This window comes from Dioscorea cayenensis, chromosome 2 (assembly GCF_009730915.1).
Source record: "Dioscorea cayenensis subsp. rotundata cultivar TDr96_F1 chromosome 2, TDr96_F1_v2_PseudoChromosome.rev07_lg8_w22 25.fasta, whole genome shotgun sequence".
Lineage (NCBI taxonomy): Eukaryota > Viridiplantae > Streptophyta > Magnoliopsida > Dioscoreales > Dioscoreaceae > Dioscorea > Dioscorea cayenensis.
The window spans coordinates 18,487,055-18,500,648 of NC_052472.1; the positions used below are offsets into that span (position 1 = coordinate 18,487,055).

General features: G+C 32.1%; 1 pseudogene; it reads right to left on the bottom strand.

The window, feature by feature from the left end:
- Positions 1-2,123: 2,123 nt before the first annotated feature.
- On the bottom strand, positions 2,124-12,797 carry LOC120273754 (annotated as a pseudogene).
- Between the last annotated feature and the right edge of the window lie 797 nt (positions 12,798-13,594).

Consider the following 13,594-nt stretch of genomic DNA (forward strand, 5'->3'; position numbering starts at 1 on the left):
TCTCCTCTCTTCAGATCCTGGACCTTGCACACAACAACTCTAACAGGTTGCATTCCTCGCTCTTTTTTGGGTGATTTCTAAGTGCCATGGCAGTCACCAATCAGCAACGAAATGGTGGTCTTTGCTCTCCATTTTCAGTGAGGTTTTTCTTTGCATATTCTATATGTGGGGCAGTGTCTTCCAGATAGCTTTGCATCACTCAGAATCTCTCTTGATAAAACGCAAAAGGACTCCAAGTGGAATACCCAAGATTCTATCATTAGTCACAAGCATGGATTTATCAAACAATAAGCTTTCCTGTGAGTTGCCTGAAGAACTTACCAAATTGTATGGGCTGCATTTCTTGAATCTTTCTTACAACCTTTTAAATGGAAAGATACCAGAAAGCATCAGTGACATGAAACAACTGGAATCACTTGATCTGTCAGAGAACAATTTATTTGGAACCATTCCTTCCAGTATGTCTACTGAACTTCTTGAGCCATTTGAACGTATCACACAACAATTTGTCAGGAACAATCCCATGCGGCCAACTTCAGATGCTTTGAACCATCAGCCTATAATTGGAATCATGATCTCTGTGGATCACCTCTTCAGAATTGTGCTAATGAGACACATTATTCCCCAAGAGGCCAACGGAAGAAGAAGGAAAAAGGAGATTGGTCAGAGATGTTATGGCTTTCCGTCAGGTCATGCAATGGGATTCATAATTGAGCTTCTGGATGATCATCGCTACTACTATGATGAACCAAACCATAAGAATTGCTTATTTCCGATCTGTTGACAAAGTACATGATTGGATATATGTTAAGGTGGTTGTGTACTCTCGGAGGCTAAAATCAATTTGCTCAAGGAGGAACTGAGGTCAGGCCCTGAGCTTTACTCTTCCATTGTTGATATGTATTTACATAATGTAGTATGAGCCGATATTATGACCACGAGTAATATAAAAAATTAATATGATAGAACTCTTTATCTTTATTAATGCAAGTCATTGCATACACTATAACATAATTATTTTGGAGATAATATAAGTCATCGTATACACCATAACATAATCATTTTGGAGAACGCAAGATTTATATTCCAAGCTTTATAACATGATTTACTAGTGCCAAATAATTTCCACAAGTTGTGCTTAGTTTAAGAGGGAGAGGAGGAACAAGATTTTTGGCCAACATGTTGTCTCTTTTCATTGGCCTATCTATCTTGATTTCTCTTTTTCTTTTTCTAAATAAATAATCTATCTTGATTTCTTAATTCAATCAAACACCAGAAGGCATTTCAGTCCTAAATTCCTTCAATCAAGCATCAGTTTAATGAGAATGCTATCACCATAATGTAAGATTTAGAAAACATATTGGTCCTATCATCTCTTCCTCGAAATTATATTTCAAGTAAAATTATTTGTCCAGCATATTATATTTAAAAATTTTGCAAGGTTAAAAATAATATCTATTTGATTTTATTGGGTTGTTGAGGTTATGAATTTCTTGTTCTCAATTTTTCAGGTCCAAAGTAACAAGTTGGGTGGCCTAACTAGTTATATCAATAAAGCGATGTTAGTGTATTATGTTGCTTTTGTTATGAGTCCTTGTTCATTTTGTATTTGAATTACGAGTTTGTAATTTGAATTATTATTGGATTTGACATTGCAAGGTGTAGAACATCGTTATATGTTATTTAAGAATATTAAAGTGTGTGTTTAGAGTGCTTTCAACGTTCCAGGGTTCACACTTTGTGGGCATATCATCATTTATCACATACCATTTTGTAGTTGAGGGTGTTCATAATTGATGTACTTGAAAGACATGAAAACTCTGCAAACTTATTTAGTCTACCTAAATGTCTACTGTCTGTTTCTTATCAGCCTACCATGCATGGAATTGAAAATTATGAGCTATTATGAACAGAGATATTGCATACTTTGGATGTAATTGTGCATTTTGAAAGATCAAATAATACACTGCTGAAGAAAAGTCCACTTTGCATAAACTAATTATCATTATCATTACACTTGAAACCTATATTAATAATTGTTGTCAGATATGTAGAGGAATGCTTGGTATCGATTTGAATAGATCTTACATGCTTAGGGTAGTTTTATGTGAAAGTGTAATACATTGGTGTTTCATGCTTGAGTCCATTCTCGAGTTCCGGAGTGAAAGTCACATGTCCACGAATTATCTTGCAATGAAAATAATGAGAATAATGGGAACCAGGAAATGCACCTCCGTTGCTTTACTATAGAAATCAGAATGATCTACAATGCTAACTGATCATTACCGCATCAATATAGTAAAACAGAGGGTACACAATCTCTCTTAGCATATACAATATACAACACGATCATGAATATGCTTCCCAGAAAAAGAATCACCAAAACAGAAACAAAACAAGAACTAAGGAACAAGCTATTATGTGTGTACACCTTGCATTAGCACTTGGAAAAGAAAAAACAAGTACCTATTATGATGTTAAGGCCAGTTCAGCCCATGCCAGATGAGAGTTCTTGTAAAGAGCAGTTGGTGAGGTCTCAATTCCATCCTCCAACATTGCGGTAATTATTTCCATGGAAGGCCTCTTAGATGCTTCAGGTTCAATGCAAAGACTAATTGTACTGCATACTACAGAGAGATCATCAGGCTTGACATTTTTTCAAAATGAGGTTCAATTATTTGGCTCATCTTCTCCGGTTTTTGCAGATACTCCATAGCCTGCAACAACATCAATAATCTTCAGATGATAATGTTTACAAATTGTCTTCTTAGTTATGCCATATTAAAACTGAAGATCAGTAAGTAAATGAAAGATGATTTATGTAGTAATCAATATTTTCTACAGTTAATTTTTCGATGTCTGTTGTATTAAAGGTTTTTACCAAATCCAATGAGCATCCTCTATCTCCACAATATGAAGGCCTTCCACTGATTAGCTCTAGTAAAAGCATTCCGAAAGCAAATGTGTTGCTCTGAACATCCATATGTCGTCTTTCTATGGAATCCATAAACCCATGATATGGTAGGCCATTGGCAACAGAACCATTTATGTCTGCTTTCGAAACAATTGTTTTCCACCTCTCAAAATCAACCAACTACAGATATACAACAGATTTTATTAACAGGAGCTAAGTTAATTCATGAACAAAAGTCGAAAATAAGAAGAAACTTTAAGAGAAAAAATTACTGTAAGTATCATCAAGCAATATTTTTGCACACCTTTGGAGAAAAATCTTCAGTAAGATACACGGAACCGGAGTTTAACTCAGATATTGTGAATAGAGGCTGGAGTTCAGTGTGCAAATATTTTAGTCCACAAGCGATACCAATAGCTATTTTTATTCGTTTAGCCAAGAGAATTGGCATCCTCCACCATCTATAATGAATCCACATAATATTGTTGAGATGATAAAGGTATCAGTCACTAAAGCAACCATAACAGAACACTTACAATGAAGATGCTCATATAATGTTCCATTCGATGCATATTCGAAAACAAGCATCCTTGAAAATGGTTCACTCTCTCTGCAATACCCCAACAACTCGCTATGTTCTCATTATTTAACCTTGCAAAATCTGCAACCTAGATTAAATATAAAGTTTCCTCACACAATGATCAATTAATTCTTTTCTTGCAGAAAAGTGTTAGAAATAATTACCTCATTCTGAAACTGGAGCTCAAAAATATGTTGTCCATTGATTCTCTGAAATACTTAGTGACAGAACAGCAATTTCGGACCCATTCTTCATTGTGACCCCTTAGTAGACTTTTACTGTATGTAGAAGACCAAATTATGTTGCTGAAAATCTTCACAAGCAACTTCAAGATCCTGCCTGCTGAATCGCAGACACACTTTTCAACAACTCACTGTCTGTTTCAAGCGTCATAAATTAAAATCATTATTCTACATCATCAATATTGCAGTATAAGTCAATATGGGAGGAAATAAGATCATTGAGCTAACCGACTGATATTGATATTTCATCCTTCAACTTGATTGTTTTCTTATTGGGATAATGCCAGAGGATTTTCTTTTTGCATATTTTTAATAGCAGACACAGCACAAGTGATCACGAAGATAAGCATAACTACACCCGTGAGTGATTTCTAAAAATCAGCAGCCACTTTGGTTGAGTGCGGCCTGTAGTGTCAGTGCCACATTGGAGTATTCATAGGTTTCATTGGCTGCTTGGCTTTTCACAGAATAACCTGAAGACAGAAACAAAGGCTGTTAATCAGAGTATACTGAAAAAAAAATTGAAGAATGACAAGAAATCCTGACAGAAGGCACCCTACATTGCTCAGTAGAACGCGAGCTTGATGGACTCTTTATCTTGAAAAACAATTTCCCGAAAGTTGAGTCTGTACAAATGATCCAGTAAAACTGAAGGAAGTTCAGTGAAAACAAGCTTTAATTTAAATTGATTTAAGACATTGTACCTTGACAGATACTTAAGACAAGGAGGTATCTTCCCAACAAAAAAGTTGTATGAAAAATCAGCAAATTTCAATGAAGTTAGCCCACATAAACCAGTCCGATTATCGTAGGAGGGTGTCCTGCCACAGATATACAAGACAGTATGAAATAAGAAAAATAAAATAAAATAAAATAAGCTGAAACAGATAAATATGGCGTACAAACAGATTAAAAGCATCAATATGTTCTGACATTGATGTGGTGTAATCTGTTTCAAAGTTCATCATGTACTATCACTAAATTTAATTAAACCATATCAATTCGTAAACCATATCAATTCCTACTTATAGTTATACCAATGCATTATCAACATACAAAAGGCATGTTCCTCATCATAACCAATAGCAGAACCTCAACACTTTTGTCCCTATTCTTCTATTAATGCAATCATGAATTTTCAACTCAAAAGTTCAATAGTTTGAACTGAAAGAATATTAATTGTGGCCTGGTCTTACTTCAGCAGCAAATTAAGATTAATATATATATATATATATATATATATATCAATTATTCAGAAGCTAAGGCACCAGAAGGAATAAAATAACATACATGCCATGTGTATCGGTTCCAAGAATTTGTCCACTGAGTTTATTCCTATCCAAACGTAGCTCGACAAGGTTTGCAAGATTCCAAAGTTTCAATGGTATACCACCAGTCAACCCATTAGAATGCAAATCTCTACAGAAACAAATTTCAGAATCACATCAGAACAAACTATTAAAAACAAATTAATGAAAGTAAAAATTAATTCTCAGGAGCATATTTTTCCTACATTTTAGTAACACTGGTCAAATCACTCAATCTCAGCAGGGACGGGGCCGGAGAATTGATTCGAGCTCAAATCCAACACTGTGAGGTTTTTTTCAACAGACCGATTTCTTTAGGGATTGATCCAAGGAACAAATTATTACTCAGAACTCTGCACAACAGCATTATGTTAAAAAAGAAACTCTTTGGCCAACCTCTGCAGCTGCAGAAACTTAGTAACAGAAAGCGATGAATTAATTACATACAGCTCTTGCAAAGAAATCCAGTAACCCTAGCTCCGGCGCCAGAAATCCTTTCAGAGGAGTTGGAAAGTGTTCTGCAAATAAAACCTAGTTTATAATATCAGCAAAACCATTTGCACAAACTAATCAAACATTCTACAAATTCAATTCAGAAATTCAGGAAATCTTAAACCCTAATTAGCAGTTACTCCCTGTTTGATGAAACCACAAACAGAAGTATCAAATTAAAATCCCAAAATTGGAATAAAACATGTGGCTACCATAAACCCTTGAAGCACAAATACCACAATTTAAGCCTCATTCATCAATTAACCACTTCATCAACAACATATGCATCAAATCAGAAGTGCAAACGAAGAAATGCCATATAATTTTCTCAAAAACTGAGATTTTGAACAGATAAACAAAAGAAAACAGTGAATCGGCCAGGTCTTACAGATTAACCACACGGTTCTGAGGCTTCAAGCAGGTCACACCAGACCAACCACAGGGATTTTCATCAAAGCTATTCCAATCAGAAAGAACAGAGAGTGGGTCTTCAAAAATTGATCTCTTGAAAGCCCCAAGCGCCAAAACTGCAAAAAAGAAACCAAAGAAAAACCCATCCCATCAGACCAACACAACAAGAAAGCTCACATCTTTCAACTAAAAACTCAGAAACAAGAACACAAACTAAGATAAAGAGCATACTTTCTTGATTTATGGGCAAGGAGACAACTTCACCAACCAAAAACAAGAGGAAAAAAGAAGAAGAAGAAGAAGAAGAAGAAGAGAAGTGGTAACACAAGTGATCTCATAATTAGAAATGGTTACAGCTAAAAACCAATGTCAAAAATACAAAAATTGAACAAACATGTGAAATTCTCAAGTAGAAAACTCAAAGAAGTGATTTTTTTAGAAGAAAAGAATAGAGCAAGCAAGAAAGAGTTTGCAAGTTTGCCATTTTTTGAAGCAAAAGAAAGACAAAGATTTAAGCAAATATACAAAATGGAGTAGTTGAGAGGTGAAAATAGAATTAAAAAAATGGTAACAAGATCAAATCTTGTGTGTGTGTGTGTGTGTTTGTGTGTGTGTGTGTGTGAGAGAGAGAGAGAGAGAGAGAGAGTACAACGGTGGAGCTATAATGGAAGGGACCCAACGGTGACTGCGGTGGGGGGAGGGAAAGATAAGAATTCATATGAAAAACCAAAGGTTGGTATTTATAGTTTTATCTATCTATGTCCTTGTGAATTATTATTTTTATTTATTTATTTATAGTTTATAACTTGTTATTATTAAAATTTGCTACATATGTATAGAAATGTGATTAACTTTTCACTCCATAAATTATCACATTAAAAGAAAACAGAAATTTTGTCTTTTGTCTCCTACTCAGCAATCTATATTCAATGTTAGTTGCATTTTTCTTTAGTATCTTTGGAAAACTATGTTTGCTTAAATTATTATAAGTTCAGGATTTAAAAGTTGAGTTAATCATATGGATAAAGCATTCATTTTCATACACCTAACATAACAGAGGAGACAGTCATGAAGCACACTAAATCATTAGGGGACGTCAGCAGTCTCCGGTGGAAGCAGAGGGAGATGAGCAGGCAGGCGTATTAATCACTGGGATACAACCGCGTGCATGCTCACATCTCCCAGGAAATGACGCTCAGTGAGATCGGCTACCCTGCAGCTCGGGTGAAGACTCTTTCAGCGATCCGTATCACGATGAGCCATTTGGTCATTAGCAGTACACTGACGATATGTTGAGTAAAGGGTTTACATGATGTGTAGTAGGGTTATTTTTGTGCACTTTTTGTTCAACCTTGCTATAATAATTGCGAATTAAACTCAAAAATATAAATGGTGTTTTTCAACGTATATTATAATTAAAATTAGTACTTATTTATATATATTTACAAAAATAATATTTACTTTTTATATATTTTTATAAATAATTATCATTTGTTATCTATTTTTTTTTTATAAAAACAAACTATTATATATATATATATATATATATATATATATATATGAACAGCTAACTATATAACTAAAGAAGAATGTTTTATATGGATATATAAATAAATATCATATTATAAAAATAATATATTAGTAATTATCTGCTACTTTATAGGTAGGCAAGTACAAAATGATTCAAACCAAATGAAATAAAAAATATATTAATAATATGGTTTCCATTATTGACCTTTAATCTTGAGCCACTGTTTAGCTATCCGACAAGTTTTAAAAATTAGATAAATATATTTATTTTGTGAGAATATATAAGCATTAAAAATCCTAAAAAATCTCAGATTTAAAGTGGTGTACATTGAAATAAGAATATATACACATATATGCCAAAAAGATACTAATCTATATTTATGTGGGTTTTAAATTGTGAATTTCTTGAATACTTTCATGGAATTTATAAGTGGATGAGAAGACAAGTTTTTTTTTTTTTCCATTTCCACAATTTTTAAAAATTTTAAAAAAATTGGATCCCCTGTTTTTAGATGAAAGAAAACAAAAAGTCAATATATGTGACAAATAAATAATATTCAAAGAAAATGAGATTATAAACTAATAATAGTATCAAAGAGGTTTTTATCAAACATATATAAAATTAATACAACAAAAAATAAACAAAATAACATAACCAATAAATTTTTTTTATTGTATTATAGTTAATGTAAAATTTTTGATGTTTGACTAAGAACCGTGGTCAAATTTGAGTGGATTATCATTAGGGACTTAGTTTTTATGAATTAGTGTTGAATATAAGGATTAGTTTACTAATTAATCTCCAAATCAATATTTTTACAAGTGAAAAGCCATGTGCGTGAACAAGATGAGTTAACTAATCTTATTTTTGTCCATCTCTTGTGTGACATGACAAGCAATCTAGTGAATTGTGAATAAACAAAAATAAATAAGTACATAGTTTAATTCACGAAATTTCCAACAATTAATGGATGTATTACTGATAATAAAATCAAACAAAATTTAAGTTGAGATGCTATATTTTGTAGCATAATATTTAATTAAGGTATTTCAAATCAAACATTTTAAACTTTGGAATTGTCATAATTATCCATGAAAAAGCAAGTTCAACTAAAATAAATACTTTATTGATTTGTCTTTATCCAAAAAGAGAAATTTTGTTTTTATATATATTAAATCAGATATTTTTTACCTTTGATTATATCAAGTAACAAGAAGTTGTTCAACTTTAAATCACTTAAACAAATAATTTTAAATTTAAATTTTTATCTATAAGTTGAAACAAATTTACCCCTTTATAGGATACCTAACAAAATTCAAAAAAATTCAAAAAAAAACAAGAAAAAAAATCATATACATCTCTACTATGCAATTGAAAATTTTAAATATATATATAATTAAAAAAATCATATTATTTTTTCAAAAGGCATGCAGGTGGAAGCTGTATATATAGTGAATATATAATGAAGATATATCTTCACAAGCATATGATGCTTATGAAAAAAAAAATTATTTTAAAAGAGTAACTAAGCAATTACAAATTTATAAGGGCATAAATGTAAAAGCAACAGAAAAAAAATCTTTAAGAATTCAAAAATAATATAGTCCTCACTGAAGTGGGATTAGGGACCACCATTATGTAAAAATAAATTCTCCCAAATTAATTTAAAAAGGAAAATGGCTTGCTACCCACCCAAGATTAGCTTCACTTAAATTCAAAAAAACAAGTTAATGATTATGTCAACATCTTAAAAATATTAATTTCCAAGGCATGAAAGGAGCATATGAGCCCCCCACTTCCCACTTCTTTTGGACTTTTCCAAATTTATCATTTGAAATGGCTCAAAAGAATTATATAAAAAATCAATCATACAAAGCAAGGTGGGATTTAGAGTGACCATTAGATGTAAGTTAGCACTATGGTTTGTCTTCATTAATGACATTGTGACCCAAAATATATTTATATAAATATTTAAATCAATAGAAGCACATAAGAAGGAACAAATAGTTGCAAACACAGATATATGAAAATGATATGAGCTCCCTTTCTTATTATCTTATTCACAGAGCCATTTAATTTTATTATTTATTTATACTTTGGTAGAAAAATATTAGAAGAAGACTTGGTCACCTGATCTTTAGCTTTTTGAAACAATAGTACAATATATGTTCAATAAATATAAAATCCAAATTAAAAGACTTATCATATAAATAGATTTCTTCATCTTTCTTATGAAACAAATAAATAAATAGATAGATAAAAGACATTTAAGTTTGTTTAGTGAATATGTGGCACAAGAAATAAAGATGGCTTTGTTTTCAAAATAACTTATATGAATTGCCTTTAAAGAAAATATATTTTTAACTCTTGTCAAAAGATGGATAGGTACGATGTCAGCATTAATTGTGGTGACTTATCAATAATTTAAAAAAAAACAACTTGATATATATACATTGAAAAGAAGGATAGTTACAAATGGTGAGATTAATTAACTAATAACATATGGATGGTCTTCAAGCAAAAAAACGCATGAAAACTTTAGCTTTGATTGCCTTTTGAAAATTCAAAAGCAGACAAACTTTGATTTGGTGAAGACTTAAATCACTTGATCTTATCTCTCTTTTTGATTCATTGAACAAAGAGTTTTATGGTTGTTCAATTTTGCTTTGATTTCTCTTTTTTGATTCAAATATGTAAGATCATTTAATCCTTAATTATATTGATTAAGGACTTGGTGGAGTAGATGTCTTGTTCCTTTCATCTGATGAATGCTAATTGAAATTTTTAAAAATTAGTTGTGTTTGTTTGTCCGTAACATTAAAACAAATTACTTGTGGAAAACAAAGAATTGTTAATATTGTTAACAAGCTTAATTAACTTATTTGTTTTTTCAAATTTCATAATTATAAAAAAATATTTTTTTATTATCACTTAGAATTAATGTGGTTGAACCATATCATATAATTAATATGTGTAAATAAATAAGCATAAAAATATATATTACAATATATAGAAGAATGAATGGTCGTTTATCCACAATTTCTAAAGCAACATATTATAAAAGATTCTCTACGTAATCAATTATTCAAACAGTTAATTAATTAATCTATTTATAAATTTAAATTCATGACAAGAAAGGCCTCAATCATAGTCATATATTTTAACTTAAAACTCAGTCATAATTTTTGCGCTAAGAGAACTTCAATTAGTTTAAATGATCAAAGCACACCTTTACTTTTATAATGTAACTTGACCATCATATAAATTAATTAATTCCTTTTTTTTAAAATAAACTTGATATTAAAAGCAAGCAAGTTTGTGCAGTAACAATCATTCATACTTCAGCACAAGGGAATGAATGAATGAATTCCATCACTTAGAGAGCAAGAATTAATTTTTCCTTTTTCACCATTAATGAGTACAAGCTCAGGTTTGAGGGAGTGGTGAGATCATTTGCTATTAATTTGTGAGTATATAGGTCAAAAGAACCTTTGTTATATTTGCTAGGGGCACCAAAGGGCTCTTAGTTCAATAAGATACCGGTCTCTTTCGTTAAAAATGGGATACAAGTTCGATTTTCTACTCTCATAATTCGGCTGACCTCAAAATTGAGTAGATCAAGTTCAACTTTTAAACCTTATTTATATTTTGATTTTTGTTTGTTAAGATAAATGATATAAATTATAAAATGTTTTCAATGTAATAACATATTATATAATGATACTTTATATTATAAATATAAAAATTACAATATAGTTTTGTCGTTCAAGCTATGGAGTCTGGCACAATTTGAAATTAATTACAAACTCAAAAACCGGACTCAAAATTGCAAGCTGAAGTAGAACTTTACTGAACCGAGCTTAAGCTGCTCCAAAATAGTTTAATAACTTGATCAACTTTAATGGCAAGGGCCATCCGTGCACCTTCAATTAGGTTAAGGATTAACTATAGGTTTTTGGCCTCATCCATTCAAACATTCCATACTCATCACATACCTTTAGTCTTCTACTCAATTTTTTTTTTTTAAAGATGGGTCAAGTGTTAGGCACGCTTGCAAATAATGTTAAATTTAAACTTAGATTAGTGCACTAGTACTCTAAATCCTATAAACACTAAAAAAATCAAATACTCTAAACCAAAAATGCTAAACCTTATAATTTGAAGTAAATTTTGATAATTAAATTAGAGATTAGTAAAATGCTGCATCGAGTAAATATTTCTAGTAATTGAGCAAAAACTTGTCATTTAAAAATTAAAATGAAGAATAAAAAATTGTCAACACTTGTGTTAGAGTAGAGTATATGTATATATACTCTGTATATATCATGTTCATACATATTGATATATGTACACTTGTATCTATTTATTGGGGCTTATGCCCTAATGAACATCATACTTCTCTCATATTTTCTATCAACTTGTTTAATATAGTAGTAAAGTACTTGGCAGTGCATAGGCAAGGACAAGGTTGAAACTCCCCGCTCATGTACAGTAGCAGTAATGTTCATGCCAATACTCACTAGATCTCTAATATTGTATAGCATTGTTCATTCATTATTTATTAGGTTCTAGCTAGTGTGAGTCTTTTGTAGGAGGAGTCATATTTTCACCCATCTAGTATTACATGATAAGGAAGATTTACCATTATGTGGTTATGATCCTTAATATATAATCTTTGTTGATCACTTTACAAAATATATTTGGCTTTATCCACTCAAACGCAAGTCTGACACATGTGATGTCTTTGTCCATTTTAAGGTTTTGGTAGAAAAAATCAAATCATAACTCTCTACTAGGACAATTTGGGGAGGGGGAGGGGGTTGGGGAATATCAAGCCTTGTCTTCATTCTTAACATTAATAACTAGAGTATCACATGTTCATTTCATTGGTGGCCAGATAAGTTTCATAAGTATAACGCTATGGCCAAAAAAGTTTTTTGTAACGTCGTGACCACAAAACTATTCTCCGATTACATCGATGGTCACAACATGTTTTTGTAACGTTGCGGCTACAAAACTATTCTCCGATTGCACTGATGGTCACAAATGTGATGATGTGGACACAAAAATATGATATACGTAGGAAACCTTTGTTGCCACATCGTTATAATGATGAAACATTTGTGGCCACAATGTTACAAAAAAAACATTTGTGACCATCAGTGCAATTGGAGAATAGTTTTGTGGCCACAACGTTACAAAAAAAACATTTGTGGCCGTAGCGTTATACTTATGAAACTTATGTGGCCACCAGTGAAATGAACCCCTCACCTCTCCTCCTCACACTCCTGAACACAATGGGTACTCTGAACGTTGTCATTGTCACATTGTTGAAATGGGTCTCTCTCTTCTTGCACATGCCTCTATGCCTCTTTCATATTAGCCCTTTGCCTTTATGACTGCTGTTTATCTCATCAATCATGTTTCTACACCAACTTTAAATCATCTCTCACCATATTTCAAACTCTTTGGCACCTTCTCTAACTACTCCAAACTTTGAAGTTTTGGATGTCTTTGCTATCCTTGGTTTCGATCATATACATCTCATAAACTAGAGTCTCGTTCAACTCCTTGCGTGTTCGTCAGGTACTCTCCCACTCAAAGTGCCTATCTATGTCTCGGCACATCAATCTCTCTCTTATACACTTCTTGTCATGTCCACTTAGTTGAGTCTATTTTTCTTTTTGCTAGCTCTCCCACTACTCTTTCCCAAGTCTCGTCATCCACCCTTTTTGAGTGGTTCTCCATGAGTTTATCAGTCATATACTCACCATCTATTTAGACTGACTCTGCTTCCCAACAAGTGTGCAAGTTCCTGCCAAATCTTCAAATCCAACACAATTTCATCCCATCTTTGTGTCTCACTCAAGAGAGCTGCTATCAACTCTAATGTGTCTATGCCAGGAACAGAATAAATTCATACCAAACACCAATCATCTCCAACTACTACCCCATCTTCAATGATCATGATGTTCAGGAAATTAAGCATATCACACTCCTATCAAGACCACATAAAGATCACATCGAGTGGCAATTTAATCCTGAAGGGTTGTATACCGTTCGCAGTGGCTATAAGCTTATTATAAACCAACTCACAGATCCCCACCCCGTTGCTTC